A 25,938-nucleotide genomic window follows, 5' to 3' on the forward strand; every position below is an offset into this window, starting at 1 on the left:
CCCTTTCTTGTTGAGAGTCTCTGCAGAGGTGAGAGTGGAGTGTGCGCAGTGCCGAGGGAAAGTGGCAAGTGGATATAGACTGTCACCTCTGAGAGAGAAAGGAGGAACGAAATGAGAGAAAACAGGTACATCTCCCCCAGGTCTATAATCCTGAGATTACTGTTTGCTCTGGGGCCTGTCCCACTGCACCTCAGGCTGCGTGTGCTTCACTCCTAATCTCCTTGGCCCCAGCTGTCCGAGAATTGATTTGAAGATTCTCTAAATCAATTACTCTGCTGTCCAAGGTCTCATTGGTTGGGAGATATACTCACACATACATGTGGCGGGCATGTACTGGAGAGCAGGCATGTGCACACACACACACACATGCGCACACTCTCTCGCACAGGCACATTCACACATCTTGAGGCAAAATACAAACATACACTAACTCTACAGACACTGACATGACTCTACAGACACTGAGCTCATGCACATCCTACAGCTGTAAAACATGAACCACACCCCATAATACAGAATTGACCAATCAGTATCCCTCTCTTAATGGTCGGAATCCAACAAAGTCTCTTTTCCTTCAGTGGTCGGCTCCTGTCCACTGTCACCTGAAACAGTCTTGACACACTCCATGGCAAACAAAGTCAAAGGAGGCAAGATCAATAAACTGTAGAGCTCTACATATTCTTACCACACTGTAGCAACAGAGTACATTTACATTTAGTAGACACTCTTATCCAGAGCGACTTACAGTAAGTACAGGGACATTCCCCCCGAAGTGGAGCACTTTTAGGAGTTAAGAAGTAGTTACTTTTAACTTTCGGACTTTGCACAGTTACTAAATACAGTCAATGTTATAAATGATTTTGCCCGATGGTGCAACTAGTTTATTTCTGAAACATCAAACATTTTCATGGTCACCCATCTTATGGTAAATGTTCATACTGGGTGATAAATATACCATCTGAAATGTATTCTCTACCTTTTCTACTATTTATTCTGAAGGTATATCTGCCCTTCTCAGTCAGGTTTCCCATCCAGGTTTCCCATCCAGCACTTGAATTCTATAAACTATGAATTATTGATAGGGCCAGAGAAGAGGAACTGGTGTGTGGAGAAAGGTGGAGTGAGGTAGATTTAGACAGAGAAAAAAAGAAAGAGAGAATAAGACCATATAACCAATGCCCTCAATTGAGCATATTGTTTATTAATATTTTTTTTATTGAGTCATGGAGAGTCATAAACAAGACCAGAAATGTGTAACTATTAAAGACAATTTTGGATTTATTGAGAATAATTTATTCTTTCCGATGAACTCACCTGCCCTAACAATAAGTAATTACATATCTTCTAAAAGCTATGATGTATAGCAAACACCCCCTCCACCCCATCAAGTTGACGCCAGCTTTCCTTTACATTTAGTCATTTAGCAGACGCTCTTATCCAGAGCGACTTACAGTAAGTACAGGGACATTCCCCTGAGGCAAGTAGGGTGAAGTGCCTTGCCCAAGGACACAACGTCAGTTGGCATGACCTGGGAATCGAACTGGCAACCTTCGGATTACTAGCCCGACTCCCTCACCGCTCAGCCAACTGACTCCCATAATTCCCTACCTCAACTATGTTTGAGGTAGTGTAAACATAAAATCCAGTGACAGCAGTAATCATAATGCCAATTTAAATAATGAGTTACAGTACCCTGCAAGTGCTTTATTTGAGATTATTGAATACATATACACGTATATGTACGTGTATACACGGACCCTCTCCTGGACCCCCTGCAGTTTGCCTACAGAGCCAACAGGTCTGTGGACGACGCAGTTAACATGGCCCTCCACTTCACGCTACCGCACCTGGACTCCCCAGCATCCTACGCCAGGATCCTGTTTGTGGACTTCAGCTCTGCCTTCAACACCATCATCCCAGCCCTGCTTAAGGACAAGCTCATCCCAGCTGAATGTGCCCGACTTGCAGGTGGATCACAGACTTCCTGTCTGACAGGAAGCAGTGTGTTAAACTGGGAAAAGTCTCTGGTTCCCGGTCCATCAGCACCGGATCTCCTTAGGGCTGCGTCCTTTCCCCTCTGCTCTTCTCCTTGTACACCAACAGCTGCACGTCCAGTCATCAGTCCGTCAAACTCTTGAAGTTTGCGGACGACACCACCCTCATTGGGCTCATCTCTGGTGGGGATGAGTCTGACTATAGGTGGAAATAATTTTTCAACCTTTCAAAACGTATTTTTTTTAAAGGGTTAGAGTTAGGATTTGTGCTAGTTTAAAGCTATTTTGCTCCTGTTTCTGTAAAACTACTGAGCTGACTTCTGGATATAGTGAAAATTTTCTCACACTCTTACATTCTTAAAGCTTCTTACTCACAAATTATTTCCTAAACGGCCCCTGAGATAAAAGTCAGAAATTCCATCCTAGGTGCTGTTCGACAGCAACACTATTGATAAGGTACTACTGTTTGGTTTTGCCTCGACTTGCTTGAAACCATGGCAGAGGTCCTACCAAAAAAAACTTGGTATTGGATTTGCCATATGAAAACTCCCAAAAGGCAGAAAGAGTCCAGCCGATTTGGCGCCGTGAAGCAGAAAAGGACCAACACTATACTGTATCAGTTTGAGGCTTGGTTTAGAATGCTTTGTAAATAACTTTGCATTTTGCCAAATGTATGAACATCTGTGCTCTGGGCAATAAACAAAGCCAACCAGCACACGTCATTTGGACGTATTCTGCTTGTGTTCTGGTCATTACATCCTGCGATCGAAAACAATCTTCTAACCTAAATCCAAAGTATAATTTCTTCAACATCGAAGAATGTTGGAAAAGATACATTTAGGCAAGTCTTGGAAGACATTGTGCCTTTGTACCTTAATAGTGTTGCCTGTTAGTGACATGTTTAACCAAGGTCTAAATGACACACCAAAAGATCTGAGAGTTCATCACAAACCTTCCTCAAAGAATAAAGATAACTAAATGTCCTAGCCCATGAGCAGCCTTTCCTTTCTCTCGGTGTTGACTTTTCACTCAGGTGGAACCAGCAGTCATGCAAAGACTTTATCACCTGTTTCAGCCCAGCGGTTGTGTTTGCTCCCCTGCGTGTGGAAGGGCTGAGACACAGAGCCAGGGCATCCCTCCCAGCACCAGAGCGTCCCTCCCAGCATCAGAGCGTCCCTCCCAGCACCAGAGCGTCCCTCCCAGCACCAGAGCGTCCCTCCCAGCACCCCTTGTGTCTCTCGTCATCCCCAGGCCTCGGTGGCACCAAGGTTATTAAAAACACTGCTCCTACGTCTGTCAGGCCTGCATGCGTGGCTGGCCTTTTGTGGCTTTGAAGATGCAGTCTGTCTGGATTTCCATCCAATAAAGTGATTTGAGATAAAGAACAAAATCCGCTATCGGCATGTCTGTCAACTATCGACAAACCCATCTGTCTTTACTGATAAGACTCGTCTCGCACGAAGGCCAGTGAATTTTCACAAGGCATGGACGGTTTTTGACTGATTCTCTAAAAAGGAAAATGCGATAGAATTAGCAACAGTCTCGTTTCATATTAGATAAACTTGGTTAAATGTTTTACCTAATAGAGTTTCCGGTCACATACTTTTATTGTGTCTTTTTTATTATAATTTTTGTTGTTCTTTTGTTCGGCACCTCGGTCAGGCTTGCTGTGTTAGTGTGCTTTATGAATAAAATGTACTTACTTAGTTACTGTGGCAGAGTGGGAATAAAAAAAAAACCTAGGCTGCTACTTTGTAAGCAGCTAACAGGGCAAAACATGTAGATACAGTAATCAGTGGGTGATGTTGAACTTCTACATTTACAATATTTTCTTTGTATCTTTACCTCGTCAACTTACATCTCAGCCTTGATGAATTTCAATCTCTCCATATCCACTCACTTCTTTCACACAACCCCCATTTACAGTTGGACACCTGATTGATTTTAGGGATCGAGAGAGAGAGAGAGAGATAGAGAGAGAGAGAGAGAGAGGTGGGGGGTCACCTTGTCAGCTAAATTACTCAATTACTCCACCCACATGGTGGGAGTCACTCTCAATGGTACCCCAGAGTCCAACCCTCGCAAAATATCCCATTCAGACTGATGGTGTTACCGACCCATGTAGAGTAAAGTTTTGAACGTGAATGAAAAAAGCTTTACAATTTGTGATCGTACATTTTTACATTTTCACATGTTTTTTGTTTACATTGCGTAACTATTGTTTCTGTTTAATGTTGCTGATGTCCAATTATTCAAAGCAGTCACTCATTTGCGTCAATGACTAGACATGGAAACTCACGTCTGAGGCTCATAGGCTATTTGAGTTACAAGTCTCAAAGAAATAGACAGGTAACTCAATAGAATCATCATCAATTTACTATAAATTTGAGTTTGACTCTAGAGGAAAGACTGGCCAGCCTGTTGTTAAGTTAGGTTACAATAACCTATGGCAGTGACAACCAACTGTAAAACCAGCGTCACAAAAATGAAAGATTATGGCAAGGCAACTATTTTGCCATTTTTAAAACACTCCTTGGGAGATCAGCTGGTTAATATACAGCTAGCTTGTTAGCATTCACTTTTAAGAGGGTTGGGGTCAGGTGACTTGGAATTGGAAAAATGACTTGTTAACATTGCTGTCAGTGTGAATCCAACATGTCTTACCCTTGTTTATAGGTCAGTGTGAAAGGGGTAGTGTATCTCCAAGAATAGCAATTCCTGTGTTATACCACATACAGTTCATGGTCCATTTTCGTTATCTTTTTAAGACTGGTAATAATGACAAATAAGTTATAGAAGACCTTAAAAACAATTGTCTATTGGTTACTTTGTGCCATTGGGTCACTTGAGTGGCCCTCACAATATTCCTATAATATTCTCTACTCGCCTTCTTCTCTCTGTGTTCCTTATTCCAAAAGGCAGTGCTCAGAAGCAGAACTCACCAGTGCCATTACAAAACAGCATGAGTGTAGAAATCTGCGTTTGAGAATTTCCATACTTTCTGAATAATTCATTTTAGATGGCATCGAGTACAGACTTTTCAAAAAGGACATAATCAAGTCAGAAGCTGTGGAAATAAAAGGCAGTTTAATAATTAACGAATTTGTCCCAGATTTATTTGTGTTTGCAAACGAGTTTGTCCAAATTAAACATGGGATGTGAAAAGCATTAAAAGTTTTCATCTTATCAATGTACGTGTATGCTTGGAATTCTGTATTTGGATTCACATGTACACTGAAAATCATGTTATTGTAATTCAGCAAACATTAGCATGTCCACCACTGCAATGCTTCTGTAGGTTTAAATAATGTATTACACTGTATCGTGATTGATAGACTGATCACTAGATCTCTGATGAATTCAAATTAGTATAAAGTAAGTAAATTGGTATCTCATACTTAAAGCAACAACCTACAATAAACAGAACCATGTTGAATGAATCAGAGTTGGCTCCAATGGAGGGGCATTGATATTTGCACATATTCTCATTTTTCTATACCACAGCTTTGTGAAACGCCTTACTTCTTGCCACTGGAAAGATTGCGCAAATCACAAGTTCAGTAGCTGCAGTAATTGGTGGACTTTTCGACAAATACACCCCCTCGATCCCTGGAGACAGGCCTGGGTTAGACTCCTACCATTATAAGGCCACAGCACTAGTACCCTACACCTCCAAAAATGGAGGCCAGTAATCACCTCTTATTTCAAAAAGAGCTCTGTGCAATGACTGTTTGTTGCCTTTGCCACAGGCTGCTAATTCTGGAGATCACAGGAGATCACAGAATTGTGAGAAAGTGGTTCCCTGCCAATCACTGAGAACTTAACATAGGCTAGGATTCCTGTGCAGACTGACTCGGCTGAACAAACCCTGTGCGGTGTTAACATGGGGTATTATGACTGTGATGGTAATCCACACAAGCACTGAAGTAGAGGCAAATAATTATCTGACTAACATTTTTACAAATGTAACCTTCTTAATAGGACTTTAGATTGTAGGAAGAGTCACGTCGCTGAAAGTGAGCTTTTATCATGTATTCATTCGAGAAATGCAAAAAGGAGAGCCAAATGTGGCATAAACCCAACCAGACAGGCTCTCCTTTCATTTGCATAGAGTGACCTGCAGGGTTAGTGTGAAGTGAGAATACAACCAGAACAGTCCCCTTTGAGCAAGTCGATATTCCTACGTTTAGATAGAAACTTTGATGTTGAAGTTACTTCAGTATACTGTGCCCACATTGAATTTAAGGAGACAGTAGACCCACAAAATGTAGTTTGTGTATTGGAATCGAGGCAAAAATATGATCCTTAAAGGTGTTGATTTATATAGCTATGTCTAAAAAAATATGCAATTAGAGACAGTCTGAACAGGCTTTTCAGAATATCGTAGACTTATAACCAGGCGATAAACAAAAAAAAGGAGTGATGGTCTTTTCCATGCTTGCAGCAAAGATTACAGATGTACATTCATTAGCAGGAATATTTCTACCTAATGTGAGCAGAACATTTTCATCTGTGTCTTTCTGAACAGTACTCAAGCAGCAAACAATATCAACTCATTAGAGCCTGCTGTTACAAACCTTGTCTTTACGTTTCTGTTTTAGAAATGCTCACCTCTGACCTTTCACAAGATCCTGAACATGGCCATTGTCGTTGGGTTGTTGTATTGCCAAAGTCACAACCCGAAAGTATTTACTTACCACCCAACCCAACACTGACAGGAATGTTATTTGGCTCAAGCAACCTTTCTAACCACGAGGGACGTTGTGTTTGGGGGGGTGGGAGGTGAATGTTGAAGTGAGGGAGGGGGTAGAGGGGAGGGAGGGAGGGTGGGCAACATGCTGACCGGCACTTTCCCCACTGTCAGTACCAATCAGTGTCTAGGAAGTTAATGGAGAACACAAAACCTATTTAAAAGCTACATTTACCACTTGGCTGATTCCATTACATTGTGTAATTTCCAGGTGTCACATTTCCTCTCCACACGTCTGTCTTAATGCTCTCCCAAGCAGCCTTTGATTAGTCAGACTCCGCTGATTGCCCAAATCCTCTCTCCCTCACCCCATACTTTTTACATCCTCCTGGAAGGCAGGACAGAAACCCTCTCCTTTCTCCAAACCTTCATTGGTTTTTAATGCACTCTGGAAAACACTGGACTGGCCCATGAACCAAATACAGAATGATGCGTCACCTTTTATGGTGAAGACCATCCATTTCGGTTCTTGTTGAAATTTTTCAGCGAATGACTTCAAATAGATGCGCTGAAGTAATTAGTGAAATGTGTGTCGCAACATTTCAAAGTCTGTTGTGTCAAACCTTGCCTCCAGCTAAACTGAGGGAGCCAATGATGGTGTTCCCTGAAGTCAACCTGTCATAATCTGACGACAGTTCTGGGTATAAATCATGTCATGAAATAAAGCATTTCTTTTTTTGATAGAAAGAATGTTTTGGTAAATAAAAGAGCATATTGTTTGCAATTAAAGATGTACCTGCTCCAGTAATTTATGATTAGCAAATTTGCAAAACAATAATTGGTCAATTAACAAAAATGTTGTGACATTACAAATGTTATAGTTTCACAGTTACAGTTGTTATGGTTACAGGCGTCCACAGTATGCTTACATCCATACAATATGTGCCAAAACAGTATGTTCAGGTGTCAGGTGGCTAAGCGGTTAGGGAATTGGGCTAGTAATCCAAAGGTTGCTGGTTCGATTCTGGCTGTGCCAAATTCCCGGCAGTGCCGAATGACGTTGTGTCCTTGGGCAAGGCACCTCACCCTACTTGCCTCGGGGAGAATGTCCCTGTACTTACTGTAAGTCGCTCTGGATAATGACTAAATGTAAATGTATGTTGCCTACTTACACATTCAGCACCTCCCAGAGACCCTCAATCTTTCAGGGCCATGTAAAGTTCCAAATAATCTGTTCTAACACTGTCTGCAGCTGCAGTATCAAAGCAACAGATTAAACTTGTCGGAGCAAAAACGGTGGTACATCCAAATATGTTTACCTTTCTAAAGACTATGGGCCTTGCTTTAGCATTACAACCCTGTGAAACTGTATGTGTCACTCAACAGCTATTTAATAATCAGCCATGTTTTCCCAGTAGAGATTATGGTCTAGATAACCTCCACCAGTTTGTCAGCAAAGACGTTTGATGTTTAATCAGGGGCTGGGACATTGACGTGGGTTCATCGCCAGACTCAGGAAATCAATGTCGGTTGAAGATGCAATCAAGCGCTTCATTTGATTTGTGACCTGAAATGCTACTGTTCATCAGGTCCTGGTCCCACCAGAGGGAAAATCCTAAAAGTTTGACCAGTAGATCAGGGCTTTGGAGAATAGGGGAACCTATTGATTCTGTGCTGCCTGTTTTTTTTTTTCTTCTCGTCATTCTCTTGTTTTTCTCTTTTTTTTTCTTCAAAAGGATAAAGCTCTTAGAAACCGTGTGTCATTTTTCCCATCATCCAGCGGTTGTAGTCAATGGAGTGTGAGCACTTCCTTCTTGTAAAGGTCACTAGCCTTTTACAATGTGATATTTATGGGAAGGCCTGGTTTAATGTGACATCTTGCTACCCTGTCTTTTTATGTACTTGGTGTAAGATCAATGCAATCACACCTCGTTTACGCTTTCTCTGTATAAAAAAATTAATGCTTTGGAAAAGGTTATTTCAAATGCAAAGTATTCCAGTCACCAGAGGGGTCTTACTCCTCATCATTACATTTGATTGCCCCAAGTTATGAAATCTATTAGTTTGCCAATACTCTCAAGTGACAAAATAAGGGCATAATTGATTTCAGGAGAGGGGATCATTGTTATTGAACTAGTTTTGGCCCGCAGAGAGTGGAGATAGAGACGAGGATAACATTTCGAATTAGAAGTAGCTTTTTATGGGCAGATTCAACAGCCAATGACAATGCAAAGTAAATCCTAAACATTCGACATACCCCACGTTCTCTATGACCTGTTACACTCAAGTGCTTTAATGTGGCCTTTCCTTCTTCCTGACAATCAAGGCTGGCTAATAGAAAAGCAATAGATGGGAAACACTGCAGGGGGCGTCGCCAGGTTTTAATGCCTCTGATCTACCCCCAGTTCAAATTGCAGGTCAAGCCTGTTGATTTGCGAGTTGGGGCCTGTCGGGGAGAGAGTATTAAAAGGACCCAAAGGACCGCTAATGATTCGCTCTCCATCAATGTGCAGCTTGCCAGGAATTGTCTTGTTTCTTAATTAATGATTCCGAAGCCAGCAATCAATTCATGTGTATGTTAAAGGAATTAACACAGCCCCATCTGAAATGCAACCATAGGATAGAGATGTTAATTGTACGTTCTATCGACAGGAACACGTGAGTAAAAAGGAAAAAGGCAGAGCACGACTTAAGAAAAAGGGTTAGGCATCGTCCGTCTTTCCCGAGGTCAAATCCAGTGTGGAGGGGCGACATCTTGTCTACGGGGCAGCGGTGTTATTCTCTCTCTGTTGACTGACTTGAGGCGATCCTTCAGGAATGCACCGTTTATCAATCTGGGAGATATACCCTCTGGCAGGACGGGGCCGCTCTAACGCGTGGCACCTCGGGGTAGGCCTGGAGACAGAAGGCCAATGGGGACTCCCAGCCACAGTATTGCTGGACCACTTCCATTAAACTGGAAGAGGATAATAAATGGCAAGCCCATCCCAAATCCACAACCACTTCTGTAAACACAGCAATCCCCTCCAGCCATAGGCGCCCGCCCCCTCGCAGAATGTCTCCACAGTGCCTGTGTATAACTATATGGACTTGTAAGGTCGAGTCCTGTAGGCTAGATTGAATATGCATGTGCACCTCTGGATGAATGTATTTATCATTGTGAGAAAACACTTGGCATGTATTTGGTTGCATAATTGAATTAACCTTAAAATAGAAAACCAGGAAATGCTCAGAGGACTTAAATGGCCTCTGGCTTCAGTATTTCTTGCTTGTGACACAGTATGCCATTTGTTTGCATGTTAAGGATTTTAATTAAGTAAGTAAAGGCTACTGTAAGTGTATAAACAGTCAGTGTGCTGAGTCATAATATTAGATAAGTGGTTATCTATTTTTCTCATGTATTAATGTGTCAATAATGTAGTCACGAACCAGATGAAAAGCAAAATACGTTCTGTAAATCTCAACAAGGCAATAAAACAGATTCTTTCTTTTTTTATGACCCATGAAAAATAGCTAAATATAAAAGGAATAAAACAATATAGAGCAGGAATAAAACAAACAGCCAGAACTACAATGTGAGATTTACAATGACAATATACCGGGCACATAATGTGCCATAATATGCCAGTGTCAGAAGGCTTACATTTTCACAGTAATGTCTGGGGTGAAGAGACATTTTCAGTATACACACACGCACAACGCCACACACACCCCTTTAGTGATACGGTATCAAAAATTCAGTAATGCCTCTAAGATGCAAGTAACATTTAAATGTCCTCTCTCAAGCTTGCTGCACCTTTCACACCTTTCGTCAAACGCAGGCCAGACATGCCTGTCCCCTGCACACGCCTGCCAGTGACTTTGAGTGCCTACTGGCACAGTGTTCACCCAGAAACAACACCTGACACATTAACATGGCTACAAGAACACTTACAGCCCTCTGCACAAGAAGATAACACACAACACCAGAGCCTCTATCGTCCAGGAGCCCTTCTTTTCTCTTTTTCCCCTCACCTTCCCCTTGTAAACACCTCAACCAATGAGAAAGAAGTTCAACATTTTACTAGCTAATAATTCATTCTCCAGTGTGGGGGGTTGGGCCTAAAAATAAGCGGCTTTGTTTGGGTGGTGGTGGTGGTGGGGGGGGGGTGGGGGTATTTATCTCTGAGAACCATGCTAGGAAAGAAGTGGCCACGGCTGTATTCTGTCTGTTGTGCTCTACTGGCTTCGTTGATAAACCTAACTGGTGGCTCTGTGTTTAGGATCGATAATAGGGAATCTGTAGAGAATTATTACAGACATAATCTTCCACGAGCCAGGAGCCTTCTCTGGGATTCACAGATCCTCTATGTAAACTGCAACACAGCACACAAGGGTATTGGCCGATATGGGGACCACGTCATTTTGCACTGTATGCAAGGCGACAGTACTATGGTAATTGTTGTGTGCTTCATGTTTTGGCTACTCGCAATGTTTTGTGGCTATCTTGTTGTTATGATCAGTGACCTATGCACTTTGTAAAGCTCTCTCTTGGAAGTCGCTTTGGATAAAAGCGTCTGCTAAATGAATAAATGTAAATGTAAATTGTTACTGGTTCAATTTTAAGGATTAAGTCGTCCGGGTGTAATATTCAGACTTACTGTCTGTCTTTCAGGTTGATGTGCTGGGTTGATCGCGTACTTCGAAGTGTGACACCTGAACTTTTTTCGAGAAAACTGTCAAAATGTAAGTGGCTGTGGGTTCGCTCGGTCCATCAGCAGACTCGCAGCTGATGTTCAGCCGTTTAGAAATCACTGCTCCACCATAATGTACTTTATTTGTTTCTTTTTTTTTCTTTTTTTTCCATCCGTCACTAAGCAATGTTTGCTCGCTCACTGGCAGTGATTGTACAGTGGCTTCCGTACTCTCATCAAGCGCACTTCAGTTCAGGCAATCAGCCGTGGCCTTACCTGTGTTCCCCTGGCCGTCGCCACGGCAACAGCCCTCTGCTTGATCAGGCTGCTATTCATTGAGTGACACTTGAATGACCACTTTATGGTCCAGTGAAAACCCACCCATGTGGATAAGAAACGACACAGAGATGGGGGCAATGATAATGATTACAAAGACAATGATCTGTTTCAGGTTCCTGAAAAAGTTTTTCATTTCTACTGATTACTTGAGTGGGTTAAGCCCTGAAGCAACAGAATCAATACGGTAAAGATTTGACTATTGAGCCAAGCAGGAAATACCATTGTTTCCCTACTCTCCCAATGGAATGCTAAAGGTTAAACCGGATTGGCCTCTATCGGCCATGTTTATCAGAAAAAGAAAAACATGTTTTTAATGGAATTGGCTTTTTAATGTTTTCTTTTACTGCATCGGTTGGTTTATAGTTTATGATGTTTATGGATGGGGAGTCAGACGTTTTCCCACAGTCAATGTCAGGCCCTGGTAGGATGATATTCAGGGCATTGAGAATGCTGATGCACCTTAGGGTTGCTTAACCTAGAGGTTTATTGAATGTTCCTTGAGTTCCCCAGTTAGCCCCCCAGGTAGCCCATTACGCACAAACCCTTTTCTGCCAAATTGTTATCATCACAAACTGTGGCGAACCGAATACCCACTCGCACTGACCCTGACTGATTCTGTTTCCTGTTGTATATGAACTCTTCACCTTCATAAATTGGGCCTACTAGATAAACGGTTGAGTGAGAAATTGTTCATTCTATTATATGTTTGTCTGTGTTTAACTCCCTTCAATGTAGAGTTCAAAACTAAAGAAAATGAACCCGGCACACAGCTGTCAATGGCAATGATTATACAATTTGATTTATCTTGACACAATCTTGCATTCTTCAACACAAGATATTTCACCTTGTTGACGTGTAATGGCACACTTTTCAAGAAAGTAATATGTTTTAAATGTAATTGTTAACCTTCATTGAAGAATGAAGCCTTATATAAAAGGAACAACAGGATCTGTGGTCTGTGTTCCTGCTGTTCCTCGTGAAGCTGAGGCCCAGTAATAGACGGTGACAGGGCCCTTCCCCTATCTGCCTTGGGGGCAGTTAGTCATGTGTGTTTTCAAGCTGCCCCTCACAGGACCTCTCCATTCCACAGCACGTTCAGTCAGCAACCTCCCCTTTCCACAACAGCATTTCTCACATGGCATCTATCAATCGGCGCGTATCTTGCCTGATTCGCCTTCCCCAAGTCAGGCCCTGGGATGACAGCGGACGCCTAGCGCTCCGGGCTGTCGTAACGCACCCCTCTCCCCTCCCACATGCTGACAGAACGCTCCACCGGACTGCAGAAGTCCAATCGCATGTGACAGTATGAGGACCACGGACGGTCGGAGAGAATCTGTTTGTGGCGTAAACAAACTCTGACAGCAACACCAACTAACAATGCACCGCTGCAGAATGCGTAACTATTTACATCACCCGAAAAACCTTAGCCAGGTGACAGAGGGAACACTGGGTAGATAATACAGACCAAAGATTTAAGAGCATTACAAAACTTTCACCATAAAACTTGTTTTTTTTTTGTTAAACCCCTTTGGACCAAACCAAGGTTTTTCACCTGCGTATAAAATGCCCAGCTTGCTTGGTGATATAGTGTTTGTGAAAGGTGAATGTCTATGCCTACAGCTGGAGACACTTAGTAGACAAAGCCAAAAAGCTTTTATGAAGGGACAATGTTTGATTTGGGGCATAAGGGTGAGAACAATAAGAGCAATCTTTTACAAGTCTGACTGGTATTCCCGCTTCAGAAGCTGGCATCATGCCCCTCAAAGTGCTGACTTGGAGAAAGCTTGAATGAATCATATGTGAACATGAACAAGGAGAGAAGGTGGCTAGCTTGCTGTTTCAGGAATCGGGTAACACACTCACTGCATCTCACAACTGAGCCCCTTGCTTCAGTAGCATATCTGTATCTGCACTGATTAGATAGTGTGTAGATAGGATTCCTGGAGCCACTTTGTCAACCAAAGTAACCTTGTCTTTGATTGACATGAGTACTTTGAAACAAACTCAAGAAATGGGCCCAGAGGCAAATGACAAAAAAGTGTTTTTCAAAAAACCCAGGAACAAAAAATCTCTTCAATACTCTTGGGTAATAGACCAATGCAAAAGAGAAAATGGATTAAGAAACAAACTTGTTTTCATCTTGTTGCTGTTCATTATTTCAAAGAGAATAAGGCATTAAGACATCTTATCCTTCATAAACAAAGTCTGATTCATTTCCATAGTAAACAAAGTATAATGTTGCTGTCTTGTATTAGATTATTTTGTAATTTCTATAGACTGCACAAAGCCGCTCCTATTTAATCCTCAATTTAAAAAAAGAAGGAATTATTCCAAAAGATGTTATAATCCTGCTTGATGTCGCTAAATGGACATCTTCATGAAGTACAAATATAAGGTACAGAATGTTTTCGAAAATGCATTTGTTAATATTTACTATGCGGTGGTTTTACATAGGTGTAAATGTGGGTGTCTGATCTTTCGTTCAAGGTGCTTGCTATACTATAGAAAGAGATTACATTAAAAGATAATTTTCCATTGGACTGCTGGGAATGTGGCCACTTCATATTCCAGAGATCCCTTTGCAGAAAGACAGCAAGAATTCTGAGAAGTCTGAATCATTTTTAAGTAAATTGATACAAATGAAATCTGTACATTAAGTTGAACTACTGTACCGAAGACTCCTTGAATCCTGTATGTGGTATTCACAGTGGACTACTGCGGTACCAGGCTGGGTTGACTGTAACATTAAAATGAACATGACACATTCCCTGCCCCTTACTAATGCAATCGTGTTGTAATTTTCTTCATTGTCACTATTATTCAAAAAGGACACTGTCCTTTCTGATGCTTTTCTCAAACCCTGTCAGTACTGGGGATCTTCATTCGCCACACAAAATGGGGTACCAGTCATTTATAGGCAAAACACTTCAGAATTTAAACAATTTGAATAGAATGCTTTGTATACTGTACGTACAGATATACATACAGCTTTACACAAAAGAGCCAAGTGGGGCAACACGGTACTTGTCTGCATCACTGAAAATGGTTCATTACTGACCAGCAGTCCCATCTAACCTTTCATGTTAGGTTCTCAATCCAAGAAAACACATATTGATACCATCTAGGTAATGAATAAATACATTTACTCAAGATTTACACCCGTTTGATTTTCTGCCCCACGTCCATTTTTTTAAATGTCTGATAGGACTACGCACATAAAAGCTTATTGATTTCATGAGATGAACAGTGGAGCCCGGCCCTACAGTTCTACGGCATAGAAAGCAGCACTTAAGAATTGTGATCTATGACGAGTAAAACGGCTCACATGAGCATGCCGTCCCATCATTTATCACAGTAACCCTAATCACTGTTTATCTGCTTCACATCATGCCTCTTACCTGAACAGCAGTCACTTTCAGCAGCATTAACAGTAAATGAGTTCACTCTCCTGGAGAGTGTTGCTCTTCACGCAGTGTCCCCCGGGGATATACTGTTTTAATTATATTAATTTTGGATCTCTAGTTTACACTCACTGGTTGGAAATGATAGTCTAACTTTGGAAATATTTGTTAAGTGCTGCAAGGTGCTGCAAGTTGTAGACAAGGATAATAACCTTCAGGTGTGTTTTGACTAGGAGCCAAATTGAAGGGGAGGGAATACTTGTATGTGTGTGTGTGTGTAGGGGGGGGGGGGATGGTGGTAAAAAGAGACCAGAGAAACTGCTTTGACGTGATTAGATCCCATCACATGGGCGATGAGTAATTCATCTTGTCTTAATGTGCTGCAGCTGGGCTCTAATGAGCAAGGTTCAGGGAGGAGTACTGACCACACTCCGAGTTATCAGTCACTACCCTACCCCAACCCCCCACCCCCTCCTCCCCCCTCCCAACACACACATACACATGCACACACACACTGTACTTGCGCACATGCATGCAAGACTACCCAGTGATATATGAGATGACTGGAGAGAAGAAGAAAAGAATGCTGATGACCAATCCTCTTAACTGTGTGTACAGAACCACTGTTCCTTCAGGACTCTCCCTCACAGGAACACAAGAGATATACACGTTGTGTGAGCGTCAATACGGCTTTTAAATTAATAAGACTATTGATCCCATGATGTATAACTTTTCTTTTATAATTTTTGCCTTCGGTAATGCAATGGATTGCGTGAACAATGTTGTTATAATTTTTTTTTCTCTTCACACAGCATGTCGTCTATCCTGTCATCTGCTCTGCTATTTAGGTTCCAGTTTCAGATAACTTAATCACGACGGCATCAATAATATTTGTGATTAATGACTCAAATACCAACACATCAGTCAGTCCGGACAATAACACAAGGAATAGCAACGTCTTTAACACCGTGGGATTACAGAACAGAATTGAACACATTCATTTAGCCAGAACTTTATTCTTAAAAATCCTAAATGCTCTTACCTTTATGGCATTCCAATTGTTATGCTAAGAATAATAGATTGGGCCCTGGCATTTTTGATGTGCGAGTGATCATGAATGACAAAAGCATGTGCGTGAGGACTGGTGGGAGAGCAGAGTTGGCGACAGTGGTTAGTACCGGCGTTCTCTCCATGGCACGCCTACCCTCCCAGAAGTCTCTCATACAACATAAAGCCCCCCCCACCCCCCCGCCCCCTGTAAGTACCCCCCCGGCTCCAGCAGAGAGACCCCTAATAAGGAGAGGTCTTATGAATTATTGATCGCCATGGCACCCCCTCCCCGCGCCAGCACCCCTTTAAGATACATATTCCTTTTAAATCCAAAAGGCTTTGCTCGGCTCTCTGCCGTTCCTCTCTGAGCACAGGGGCTCTGAGAGAAAGAGAGTGAGAGAGTGACAGAGTGAGAGAGTGAAAGAGAGAAAAGAGAGAGAGAGAGAGAGAGAGAGAGAGAGAGAGAGAGAATGCCTCAGAAAAAGAAACCAATTAGAGGCTGAAAAGTTCTCTTTCTTTCCTACCCACCCCTGCGCAACACCACCACAGATGCCTCCCCAAAGCATTGGCCCCTACGCTATACCATGGCCATCCGCACGGCTTCGTCGGTGAGGACCTTTTACTGCACTTTTACCCACCGTTCAGAACATTACGGATGGGAGCTTGACCCTTGCACATACCTCTGCTGTGAAAGAAATGTCCTAAAGGTGAACAAACTGCCAGATCGCTAACTGTCAGCATCCGGTCAAACGCATTAGCGACAAGCTACCTGACTTGTGACTGTTGAGGTTGTTTCCAATGGAATTAAATGGTCAGTATAGTCCCATGCCTGTTTGCGCATTCAGGAGGCACACCGGTTCTGAGTCAAGGGCAGTCCAGGCTGTGTTTAAGGAGGAGAGCTTCATGTAAGATCCCCTATCTGATGGTAATATATATTGACAAGCCAGTGGTCTGGTTTGATGACATTTGCAGGCCAGTTCAGTTTCAATAGAATTGTACACTTAACCCTTTCTGACATAAAAGAAATTGGTCATATTTTGTGACAACATAATATAAAAACACAAACTACAATATTTCTACAGTTTCTTATTGAACGCTTTGTCAGTCAGCAAGAACAAATTATAGTCACAAATACCATTTGGAAGCTGAAGAACTTACAAATAAAAGCGTCTCTTGGAACATCTTTCCTTTTATTTTAGAGAATAAGCTGCTCTACTTTTCTTCTGGCTATTTAAAAGGATAAAATAACAAGGAAAAAGAAAAAGAAGTCATCATTCGTTGTGAGGGCAGGTAAATTAGAGTGCCAAGAGATCTGCTATTCATGCATCTGCCCACCACCAGCCAGTCCTTCGCTTATATATCAGTCCACAGTATCCATTGCACATTTCTGCCAGCACCTTTTCCCCCCTTCTCATTCTGGTTCCCTTTCGTTCTATACCATTCTCTCTCTCGGGCAGGTCACCAAGGTTGCCAGATAAGCAGGGGTATTGAAATATTCAAAGGCAGCCAGTGCCTGGTCCTGGGTAATAATACCAGAATAGCAGGACTGCCAAAGCTCTGGTTCACAATCAACATGGAAAAAACTGAAGAAGGCACAAAAGAAATTCCTGGTGATGATGATTGTCAGGAAGAAAATGTGTTTGATGATTAATAGGATCAGGATCAGGATGATGATGATGATGATAGGGAGGACAACAGCTACAAAGACTGAGGAAGGATGCTCCAGAGCTCCAGTGTTGGAAACCCTTTTTAAGTCCGTCTGTTCCCTAACAGGCAGAGCCCTCTCCTGGCCGATCTGACTCCATGTCTCGCCTCTCCTCCCCGTCGTCGCCACATCTGAAGGGCTGCTTGAAGACCCCATCTCCCACCTCTACAAAGCTGTGATGCAGAAGCTAATTCCATTGAACTATAGGAGGGTGCATAGTCTAGATGGCAAATATCTCACATAATAGTATTTGTATTACTTTCTACAAGTTGTGCTGCTTGCTGTGCATAATTATTGTAGTCCACCTCTAGAAAAACTTTTAATGTTAAAAAAGCATATTTGTGTCATGGTTTTCTTGAAATGAAGTAATATGCATCCTTAGTTGCACAAACCGCATACCCGCTTTTCCCAGTGAAGCATGGATCTCTTATTTTTATGTTTGAAAGTATGCTTTTACCATATCCAACTTCTTTGAAAGTGGCAGTTGCATTAGACATAAAAGTAGGAAGCATATATCTTAAAACAGACCTCTGAGCACGAGAAAAAGCCATGCCACTTTAAAATCGCTCTGGCAAATGGAACCGCAGCTCCCAGAGTCCTTTGTTTCTTGATGGTTCCAACCCTACGCCGTGGAAGCTCAGAGGAGAGTGCGACTTCACAGAGTCCTCTTGAAGCTATAACATCAACCAAGCTGAGAATCATGCAGAGAGCATTAGAGAGGTGCCCTGAGATTTTGCCTGTTTGGGGGGATAATAAGTAGAAAGAAGCAGAGTTGTTTTTAAGAAGCAAGTTACCTCAGAAACTGGTTTTGCTCTGGTGTATTCGAGAGACCCTCTGTTGGGGATGGCTACTATATGATGCTATCATGAAATAGGAAACCAAGCATACCAGCAATAATCTCCCATAGCCTTCTTTCAAGCCCAGTAATACTTTTTTGGAAATATGAAATAATAATATAGAAAAGACTAAAGATAGGCTTTTCAATCAATGTCTGATGCAATTTCTTCAGAAGAGTGATTTGTTTAGTGATCTATTAACTATTACCCGAGGATGGTGCACATAAATGAATGTTTTTTACAGATCCACGTAAATGTCAACAAATAACTAACAAGTTGAAGAAAACAAAATCTACACAACCTAGATAAAAGACCAAAAAAAGATAAACAAACAATGTATAGATTAAATCCTTTCGAAAATATCCTTAACATACACCTGGGCCGTACCCAACTGCATTTCATCACTTTTTGCATGTGGTAACAATTTTCTTTACCCGTGCACTCCTTCCAGAAGTCTGCTGTGCCCAGAACTCAAGGTCTAAGTCACTCTGGTGAGTCACTGGTGGTCTGGGAGGGTGAAGGTCACCAGGGTTGAAAGGGAAACCATGCAGAATGTCAAACTGAGGGGAAGACGCTGGAAGCCAACATAAGCAACAGCATAGCACAGCCATTGAACCTGGGAGGGCTGGAAGACTGGCATCGTTGCTTTTCTCCTCTCCTACTCCATACCTTATACTGTACATGTAGCCTGGTCAGATCTGTGGTCATAGCTGTGTGATAACACATTTCTTTAAAATTGCTTTGAAATGCATGTTGGTTATTGGAATTGCAAACTATTCTTTGAGAGCAATTTTCAGATTTTACTATCATCACACAATTAATAATAATGACATAAATCTAATAAAAAAGTTTAGCTTTTAAAATAGATTTTTTTTTTTGGTAAAATGATTAGGGTTAATAGTGCATATGAAGGAAAATTTGAGAAGGATGTAAGCCAGCACAAGAGATTCCCGATGCCTCACCTAAAGTGCATCTTATTAGCATCGCTCGAGGTGCTTTTTGCTCACAAATCATTCGGGAGACATTGCACTTTTGCCCCTACATGTTGCCTTGGTTTTGCTTTAAAACTGAATGCAAATGAGTTTGAGAAGTAGGCTAGTGTGTGTCTGTGTAAATTTTTTGTGTGTGTTTGTGTGTTCCTGTGCGTTTTATCAAGATTATATAAAGTCAGATTGGCATTGGTCAACATACGGCATGACCAAAAGTACATACTGCCGAGAACGGCCTTAAGTGTATATATTCTCCACCACACATTAATACTGACCCTTAGTGTTCCACAATATACCCTCAGAAACAAGAGAAAAGTATACAGGATAGAATATATAAAAATTAAATGTGTTTCTGTACTGTAAGTGTGCACTGCACATACAAAATATACGCATGTTTAGGCGTGTCATATTTATGTTCATGTTCACGTTTATCAATGCAAATGTGGTATCTATGTTGCTGTGCGGTTCTGTGCCTCGATGCACTAGAACACGCTCACTCTTCCTCCCAGTTTTCAAACTGTTTCCTGTTCTCAGCCCCCCCACCAACCCCCGACTCTAACCCCCCTCCCCTGATCACCTACTCATACCGCTGATTGCTCATATTTAAGGACTTCTGCAGTTCCTGTGCACAGGAAGAGGTCTTTTTACAGATTTTTTTCAGATGTGTGTGTGTGTGGGGGGGGGATTACCTTGGCAACCGCTCATTAGAGCCTTTGATAGGCTGATTAGCTGCTCGCGATGCCATCGTATGCATTGTGTGCATAACAATAAGTCCTCCTCATCGCTCCTCTTCCTCCTGATCACATGGCAAGTAAAAGAGAGTGAAGAAAAGGAGAGGGAGGAGGGAGGCTTGATCAACTTAATTAAACTCTATTAGGCATTCTCAGAGGTGCAGTGTGACAAAGGCAATCAGCCATGTATGTAAAAGAGAGGAGTGGGAGAGACAGACAGATTAACGAGAGGGAGGGAGGGAGGATTAAACATGTGAACGATATGTAGTGGAGTGAGAGAGATGTGCCATACTTCATTTGGAGAGCTACCAACAAGTACATTGTATGTCTGAGTTTATTATGGAAATCACGATTACCAAGAAGAAGCTCAAGATTTTGTTCAATGTAAACAAGCTATAACAGAGAATAGGCTAGATTTGTCTTGTATTCATCTTTAAAGCAGTACAGGAAATGGGAGACAGTACTTCAGTTTTTGTTACCGCACCTGGAGGAGTATGGACTGCCAAGACTCAAATATCTCAATGATAGACAAGCAGCAGAGTAAATATAGTTATAAATGGGCTCAGCTTTACATTTGAAGGGAGAAAAACCCCCAGTCTTCCTGATCCTCATGTCTCTGCAGACACATGTAGTGCAGATTACACTGCGTACTTCTTCGAGGAAGGCGATCCAGGCAGATGACAATTCGAATTAAGTGACCCACAAATTTGTCTTTCCAAAGGCAGCACAGTTGCCAGGAAAACCGTGACGTTGATAGAAGGACTCATACTTAATATTGACAAAGTGACAATTCACGAAAGAAGAAAACCCCCACATAAGAGCTATCAATTCCACACGGATAATACTATTAAATTACCTTCATACCTGTCAGTCCAGCGACTCATAAAATGAACATCAAAAGACCAGAGGATTCCCCGCGGTGACATTTAGAAAGTTGGTTTACGACCCCTTTGATATTTCAAACAGGGCCGGTTTAAACGTGTCATCTTTGAAAATTCACCAAGTTTATACAGGATGTCAGAAATCAGACAGTCGCTTTTAGGAGGTAAAATGTACGTGAGCCTTTTATCTAAATTTCGTCATTCTCAATCTAAAGGCTGCCTTGTACCTGCAAGCAGGTAGCTCAAACTAAACTAAACTAAAAACACTTGGATTTGGAAAAGTCTAGAAACATCTCTTTCATGTTCCCTATGTACACATCAGTTCAGACGTCAGTGAGATGGCATAAATGGTCTGTTGAATTCAAAGAACCAGCATGTATCAGCCGTTTCGATATTGTTTAATATACAGTTTTTGATGTATCCATACAGCACAGGACCGATGATACAATACAAGCAAGGAAAATGGAGACACTTGCAGCATGCTACATCCTAGCTGAACAATGGTTAAATGCATGTTTTCTAGTAGCAGTAAGAAGACAGTTTCAGAATTTGGATCCAAAGATCTACATTGAGTCATCAATTCAGTAGTCCTTCGTATACTCTATCTGTGTACTGAATATCTCCAGGGCAGGACCAAAACATTACAACCAGTTCTCTCATAGCAGTTGGGTCTGTATTGAATCTGGATAGGCTGTTGTAGTGTACCATTCCAAGTCATAAAGAAGCAAGTATTTCTTCCAGAAAGGTGATGGCACTCCACCGTACTGTCACTGATGTCTATATAGCCTTAAACCTTGCTCTGTTGGCCTGTCCATCATTATAAGAGACCAAGTATCTTGCCAATAGGGAAGACAGCAATGGGCGCGTGAGAGGAGGAGGAATACACATCAGCCGACACGGATGGTGGAGCCTGCCAAAGCCACACTCCTAATGAAATATTAATCTGCGGTTCACCACTAATGATCATGCACTATCAAGCGTGAATAGTCGGTTGGAAGCAGTTCGGCTACACCGTCCCACATCCGTTACAGGAGGATAACTTCACCATTACAACCCCGCAAAATGAGATTAGGATTGGAGAATCGCAAAGTGGATAAAGAGGTGGTCGGCATCCACTTGTTAATTCTTCACTTCCCTGAACCCCTTCGACACGGTTCTATGACAGACACCATACTGTAGACCTTTGCCCCTGTGTTACACCGTGGCTGAGCCAATTACGGGGAAGAATGAGGTCTGTTAAGGAAGCTTGTCGTTATGTAACACCCTAGGTTCCCCATTCCCCACTACCACACACCTCTGCCTTGTTTACACACATACCTACACACATTTTCTCACACACACATATTGTGCGCATGTATTTCACACACATAAACAGGACTCTGTCTGAGTCACTGAGTACTTGGGTGAGCCACAATCCACTTAAAGGACGGGGGCACGGACCAGCTAGGTGGATGTCTTTAAATGCTATCCTGCGAATCTTTTGAATGAATTCTAATCTTCAAAACGGCTGTTGCTTCACAGTCAATATGTACTGTATCTTCAGATTTCATGCCGGAACGCATGCACACAAAAGTATCCAATCACATAATGTAGTGTCAAATCTACAGAGAAGTTCTATTGACGAAATCAAGTTCAAAGGAACTTTTTATAATTTAGCTTCAAAAGAAAATGTGATGTCGGCATAGTCCGAGGCTCTTTTAACTTGAAATTAATTTCAGTCTGGGAAAGGATTTTGTATAAAATAATAAGGCACCCCCTGCTCAACAAAGCAAGAGATGGTATGGGACAAGACATAATGAAACTTGAAGATACAGTCCTAGGAGAAATGTGTTTGATAATATTTTCTAAAACACATTCACACCTTGCAGAGAAGATGCATCCTATCAGTTGAAGACATGACTAATACAACAATTCATCCATAAAGGAACGCGAACAGACCAACTGGGCAGTTTAAAGCTATTCCCAAACATTTTAAATAATCTGTAGTTTGTAAATGTAAAGAAAAATTAAGATTCAATGCCACAAATAAGTGTTGTTTCGCTGCATGTTGATACAGAGTATTGGTGTGTATGTGAGCGTGTTTGAATGTGTATACATATGTGTGTGTGTGTGTGGTGTGCGTGTGTGATGTGCGTTTGTGGGGAGCTATGAAGGCAGAGGAAGCCAGCAGGCTCTTGGCACAGGGCACCCTGCCCATCAGACTTGACAGAGGGAACAGATGGAGCTCTCCGAATGAGGAGGCCTCCCATCCCGCCTAGGTCCCTGCACCGGCCCCACCACACCGCCACCCTCAATCCACCACAGCCAGCTGTGCACAGCTCTAGCAATTCCATCAAAGCTATTGGCCATCCTTTTCGGTCCAAACCTTAATCCATAATCCCTTTGACAACCTGGGTTTGGAACGTATGCTAACCTATGTTATTGGTTTTGATACAACAGCCACAGTAAAAGGAAGTTGTGGCAGAATTGGAGGCTCAGCCTCTCCGGGCTTCTTTTCGCTATGGAAACGGTTGCTGTAATTGTGCTAAACAAAATGAACATTGTTAAATACTTTTGAGTTCTGCCTATCCCCGGAATGCAGTGGACATTTGTTTAAGGACCCTCTCTGGTATTGATTGGCAACTGTGTTTTTCTACTGAAATGATTCATTCAGCAAGGCTGTTGCCTTCGACCAATTATAGTGAGCCTTTTGTAACATTTCTACTTTGCTGTGTGAAGACAAACAGCCAAGACATAAATGTGAAGCTTATGTGAAATGAAGAGACCCCATATTTGACATTACTGGCCATCAAATCATATGTTCTATCACTGCCTAGATAGGCTATACCTGTAACGTGGGACAAATGACTAGGAGTAGGATCTTACATTAAGCAGATTTCAAAAGCACAAGAGGTCATGCGAAATTGTTCAAACAAACAAGGATCAGTACAGGAGCAACAGGTGTAGAGGGAGAGTCCATAGGAGTGGTCAATATACCATGGCTGTCAACCAATCAAATTTCGAGGTCGGAACTACGTGTTGTATAATAAACAAAGTGTGTGACTAGAATTCTGGAGATGATGACCTCTGGTAGGGGACAGGGGAGGGGATATGCGGTGCAGGTATTACAATACCTATGCTATGTTTACTTCTGCCTAAACTAATGAATCCATATAAAAAACAATTACTTAAATAAATGCTGGTGACAGTTGATGTTTTAAATGAAGGCAATACAATATTTAGTCATGCAAATTCTCCAACTTACATTATGGTTTACAATAATGGCAGATTATCAGTCTTTGTGCATCCACAAACTGTTAGTCCATTCTTCAATATTTTTTTTTCCTATTTAAAACTGTCTGTCCAATGTAGATTAGCAGTCTCTCTGCTATCTATTCTTTCACCTGTCTGTTGGGCAAATCAGTTTGTTTTTGTCTGAGCAGGGGATGTACAGTAAATGAAAGAAACCAACTCAACTTCATTTATTTGTGCAGGTTTCTCCACAGGCATTTTTCTAATCAATATAAGTTTTAATTAATCTGCTGCCTGTGTTTGACAGCTCCAGAATGTTTTCTTTTAGATAATGAGGCAAACAAGGCTCCTGGTTTTAATTTGTTCCTTTTGTTTGCAGGTTTGATTGCACATTCACCCGTTTCCAGCACTATATATTCAACAAACTTTCAAATCCTAAACCCCAAGTTTTGTAGTGAGAGAACTCCACAATCATTGTTTCCCCAAAAGTATTTTTGACAATATAAAATAAATGTATATTTTTCTATTTCTCTCTACCCCATGAAGCATAGTAGCCCCATACGCAGCCAGTCTCTTCCTCTCACTGTTGAAATGCCTTAATAACCCCATAATCTGCTCAGTTGTTTCTCATTTATTATTCCTTATTGATTTTCATAATTATCCATAAACCCTTCCATGAATCACCCATGCCGCTGTGCTTTCACACTCTCGGAGACGTTACAGCTCACAATCGATTCAATGCCCTGGGTCCATGAAGCACTGTGCACTTTAACTATTTGATATGGTACACTAACGTCATGCATGCAAATAGTCTATTGCCCTACACAACTCACCCCATGCATTGTTTTGAATAAGGACAAATTATTTAGGTCTACTTTGTAGTACCGTAACACTGCATGTGACGACTTTTTAAGAAAAAAGTCATTTTGTCTTAAAAAGGAAGCTGTTTTGCGCATAACTTTAGTTTTTTTTTTTAAGAGACTGTATGACGGACAACAAGCCACTATTACCAAAGTGTGTCTTCTTGTAAGGGCATTTCTACCAACCCTCCTATGAGTGTAAAGCCTGCACTTGCCTTGAAACTAGTCCTGAGGGCATTAAGAAGGCATTTCAAGATTTATCAACTGGTGATATTTATTCAGTAGCAGGGAGCAGATTAAGCTAGATGCATGTATGGGAATGAGTGGAGCTCATGATGGGGCTGTAAAATAGCTCTGGAGTACCTGCAAGTCAGCCCGTTTAGTGGATTAGGGAGCGTCGACACTAGTGCTAACGGAGTCGGCTGTGTCAACACGGGGAGCGTCTCCCGAGACGCAGGCTGAATCAATGCACTCTCGCTCTCCCGCCTGCTTTAGAGGTTATGCAAATGAACAAGGCTGGAATGTGACATTTTGAAAGCCCAGGATGGATAACCCCCA

The sequence above is a fragment of the Osmerus eperlanus genome, chromosome 7, assembly GCF_963692335.1.
Source record: "Osmerus eperlanus chromosome 7, fOsmEpe2.1, whole genome shotgun sequence".
In the NCBI taxonomy this organism is placed as follows: domain Eukaryota; kingdom Metazoa; phylum Chordata; class Actinopteri; order Osmeriformes; family Osmeridae; genus Osmerus; species Osmerus eperlanus.